This window comes from Triticum aestivum, chromosome 7B, assembly GCF_018294505.1.
Source record: "Triticum aestivum cultivar Chinese Spring chromosome 7B, IWGSC CS RefSeq v2.1, whole genome shotgun sequence".
Taxonomy (NCBI): Eukaryota; Viridiplantae; Streptophyta; class Magnoliopsida; order Poales; family Poaceae; genus Triticum; species Triticum aestivum.
The window spans coordinates 141,994,034-141,999,239 of record NC_057813.1 but is presented as its reverse complement, the minus strand read 5'-3'; positions in this window follow the sequence as shown (position 1 = coordinate 141,999,239).

The window sequence follows — 5,206 nt, the reverse complement described above, 5'->3', positions numbered from 1 at the left end:
CCAAAATTTGCTAAGTCAGTGTGCAGCGCCCAAGGAATAGGCGCTGCACTATATAGTGTGGCGCCTTGCCCGTAGGCGCTGCACACGGACTTAGCAAATTTTGGGGTGCAAAACCTACTGGAACGCTCCTGTTGCTCTCTGGACTGGCATGTCCAGGTGTGCATCGCCCAAGAGCAAGGCGCTGCACTGTGTAGTGTGGCGCCTCGGCCATAGGCGCTGCACACCTGGACATGCCGGTCCAGAGAGCAACAGAATTATTCCAGTTGGTTTTCCACAATGCAGCGCCTAGGCCTTGGGCGCTGCACTAACTGCTGTTTTCAAATACCTACTGTTTTTTTTTGTTTTGTGATTCATAAAGATGCCACATAATCATATCCAAATTACATGTAGTAGTTCAAAACACAGAAATAGTAGTCCAAATCACATAGTCATACACACATAGCACATATACTTGTCCAAATCACATAGTCATACACACATAGGGATCTCACATAGTCATACACAGAAATATTAGTCCCCTCACATAGTCATACACACATAGCACATATACTTGTCCAAATCAGGGTCCATGTAGTTTCTTCTTCTTCCTCTCTTCTTCTTCTTATTCTTCTCCCTCCTCCCACCACCAAGGGATCTCACCTTCCCCCTCCGTGTCCTCCACCCCCTTCATTGTTTCCATACCTATGAAAATGGCAATATAATAGTTAGTCACACAATACAAAATGACAACACAAGCATTGAGCACACATATATCAAGTAAATACTTAAGAAAAATATTTGCACACATATGCCCTAATATATATATATGAATTAATAACCCTAACCCCCACATAACAACCATAACCATAGCATAACCCTAACACCAACATCAAACACACATAACCCTAACCCTAGCATACTATGGAAGCTTAACCAACCCTACTTAGCAAAGAAACATAACATCATTCAATACAAATTTGCAAATCCAAGTCAAAACTAGGGTTTCCCCCAAACTAGCAAGATTTGAGAAAATGTGATAATTCCTATGAATGAAAACGAGGGGATCGAAGGAGATTACCTTAAGGGAGGGGTTGGTTTCGAAATCCACGGTCAAATACTCCGGATTTGCAAGATTTGAGAAGGATTTGAGAGGGGGGAGAGGGGAAGAGAGGAGGGCCGCAAGCCTAAGGGTTTGGGTGGGGGTGTGTGGGGTGGGGGTGGGAGGGGAGAGAGGATGGGGCCAGCCCAAGTGGAACACAGACTGTGCAGCGCCCAAGAGCTAGGCGCTGCACATTACATGTGTGGCGCCTAAGGCTTAGGCGCTGCAGTGCTGTCTGTGGGGCCGCAACTGGACCAGAGTTGTCACGCTGACAGGAAATGTGACGCCTAAGTGATGGGCGCTGCACAGTAGGGTGCGGCGCCCAGCTGTCGGACGCCACATCAAAGGGTCAGCAGAGTGAAATTTTTTCGTGACCAGGTCAATTTATGATTTGATTTCGTCCTCAGGTCAAATATGTGATTTCTGCCGGCCAGTGGCAGCAAGACGAAGACAGGAGCTAGCTACCCACTCGCACCCGTGCGCTTTTGGGTGCACTTTTCTTCTCCTTTTTCCGGCGAGGTGTACAGACAGATAATTCTGCCAACTCAGCCGGCCCATCACACGTCGTCGTCAGCCAGTGTGCGCTGCAGCCTCACCCTCCACGGCTGACCCCGGGACAGCGGGCGAGGCCGCAACCATGCCGATGCCATGCGGGAGGGTCTCCTCCCCGCCGGGAACCCCTAGAATTTCCACCGACCACCCACAGGAGTGAGTTGCTGCATCTTAACCGGCGCTCGTCTGACCGTCTGAGCCACTGAGCAAGCACGCACATGCATCATCATTTTTATTTTTACTATACTTGCAAACACTTCGATGCTATAGATGGCGACGGGGCTAGGAATAAATACCCGAGTAACCTAAAAATCCCTAGGCCAAGCATCAATCACATACTGCCCCAACTTAATCGCGACACGGACGGCATCCATCAGTCGGTCTCAACGTGAGCTGGAACAAAAAAAGAAAATACATAAAGAACGACCGGCCGGAGGTTCCGTCCTCCTTCCCGCAGATGGTGCACGTCGCCGTCGATCCCCCGCCGCAGCTCCGCCGTGACACCTCGTTCTGTCGCGCGCTTTTGCGTCCTTTCTGCCTTCCCGTCTCGTCGCGCGCATATGCACCGGCGACACGCCAGGCTAGGCTACGTACGGGGGTCTTGGATTCGCCTACGCGGTCGCGGTCATGGCAGGCCTGCCAACACAAGATACGGGCATCAGGGCGTGCTAGTGAGTAGTGTCGCTAGCTGCTTTGCGGTGAAATGGAACGTCGAAATTAGCAGATCATGAGATGGGATGGAAAGTAAATATGCTTTGCTTCTTTTCTTTTCTTGTTGGCGGGAAAATATGCTTTGCTTTGCATCCGTGATTACTGGGAAAAGCATGGTTCGTGTGGGATTTGCAAAAGTACGGTTGTTAGGTCCGGGCACAGTCCACTAAAGTAGCAGTCGTGTCGAGGACTAGGTAGCATAGCATCACGAGTTTCTAAGAATAATAATATCTAGCATAGTGATGCTTAGTTCGAATCGCGTGAAGAAATCTAATTCGGCTCCTGGGTGCACGTGCTCCTACGCACGAAAATAATTTTTGAAATGTCAAAAAAGTTCCAACAAAATCTTTATGTGTTCTTAGTCACATCTAAATGTTACGTGCAAATTTGTAGATAAAAAGGTTAAGCATTTTGACCTGTGCAAAAAACAGAAACAAATTAAACACCAAATGTCAACCCAAAATTGTTTTCTCACCGACAAAATACTGCTGCTTTGTTTCGCATGAAATTTGTGAAGCATGCTTGTGACACTAACACCAACATCTAGTAAAAAAAAGTCAGATTTCTTTTAGAATATTTACTTTTTTTTGGTTTACTTCCATTCGGGAGCAAATGCTCCCGAGAGTCAAAATGCATCCCCCGTTTGTGGTGTCATTGTTTAGTTTATATATCATCCTTAGTTTCTTATTAAATTAATGCAATATATTTAATATCTTATTGACTAAAGTATTAATTATTATTAGCGGATAAAGGTAGAATCAGATGTTCTATGTTTGTCGGCACAAGAACCTCCTCGTCCTCCAAAATATTGAAGAAGAAACAAACATGAATACTTCGGCGACGTGGGAGGTGGATGGGGGTATGGGCCCACACATCTTTGGTGGGAGGGGGGATGACCCACGAGTATAGGGGATCGCAATAGTTTATGATGGTACTATTTCACTTAACTTTATTAATTCAACACAAAGGGAGCCAAAGAATATTTATGAACCTTAACAGTTGAGTTGTCAATTCAACCACACGTGAGAAGTTATTTCTCTGCAGCAAAGTATTAGTACACAATAATATAATAGTTTTGTTAGTAGCGGTAACAGTAGCAATAGTGACAGTAACAGTGATATCCTTCTTCATGACATGATCAACACAAGGAATATGCTACACCGAAAATATATGCACCTGGATAGCTACAATTGTGCACTCTGTGTAGATAACACTGAAGAAACAATGCTGCATCTGTTTTGGAACTACCCTTTTGCACTGGAATGCTGGGACAGTATTATTCCCCATAGGAAAAGAGGTATATCAGTTCTAGATGACATACAACTGGCAATTCAACAATTGCCGCAAGATATAGCACTGGACATCGTGATTATGGGGTGTTGGGGGATTTGGTCTATCCGAAATGATAAAATCTTCAGATTTGCTGCCCCTCACATCGATGGATGGTGTTACTACCTTCAGGAAGGACTTTGGGTTGTGCAGATCAGAGCTAAGCACACCAAAGCTAAAAGGATTCGTGTCTAGGTAGAACAGAACTTTTAATTTATTGATGATGTTCCATAGAACTGGTATTTGTTGATGGTTTCTTTGTACAACTTGATTTTGTACATATTTAATTACTGAAAATATCGTAGAACAATTGTTCTGTGGTCAATGCTTCAAAAAATAGTAACAATGATAGTAGTAGTTTGTCGTATTGGAACTGTAGCAACAACAATAGTTACTTAGCAAAGACAATATGAGCAAAACGCAGGCATGAAGTAGCGATGGATATTTGGATGGAATTCATCATGTAACAGTCACAACCTAGAACGATACACAATAGCTCCAATTCATCAACTAAATGTAGGAATGTATTCCGTATAGTCATACATGCTTTATAATAAGAACTTACATGACATCTTTTGTCCTACCCTCCCATGGCAGCGGGGTCCTAATGAAAATCTAAGGGCAATTAAGGCGCTCCTTTTAGTAGAGAATCAGAACAAAGCATTAACACATAGTGAATACATGAACTCTCAAATTACAGTCATCCCCGAAGAGTATCCCAATTATTGTCACAATGGGGTCTGCGGTTCAGAACAATAACAGGTGCATATAACTTGCAGATAGGATCAAGAACTCGAATATACTCATGAAAACATAAAGGGTTTAGATCTGAAATGATGGCACTCGGGTCCTACTGATAAGCATTAAGCATAGCAAATTCATAGCAACATCAATCTCAGAACATAGTAGATACTACGGATCAAGCCCTAACAAATTGACTCGATTACATGACGAATCTCATCCATCTCCATCTACCTCGAGTATGGCTATGATGAAATTACTCACTTCCGGTGGTGAGCATCATCATGTTGTTGATGAAGAAGGGTTGTTGATGACGACGACGACGAATTGCCCTCTCTAGAGTCCCAAACCGACTCCAGATCAGGCCTCCCGATGAAGGATAGGAGGTAGTAGCGGCTTCATATCATAAAAATCGATGATACTTCTTCTCTGATTTTTTTTCATGAAAGACGGTAATTGTGGACTTGGAGATAGGGCAATGGAGCATCGAGGGGCCCACAAGCTCAGGTGGCAAACCCTAGAGGGGTGCAGCACCTGCGCACCACCCGAGCATGTGGCTCTATGCTGTCCCCCTCCAGTAGATATTTTCGCTAGTATTTTTTATATATTCTGAAATATTTTTCTGTAAAATTACGTCAATTTCGAGAACTTTTATTTCTGCACAAAAACAACACCAAGGTAGTTGTGCTGAGAGCAACGTTAGTACGGGTTAGTTTCATTCAAACATGCAAATTAGAGTTGAAAACAAGAGCAAAAGATTTAGGAAAAGTTGATACGTTGAAGACGTATCAGGGG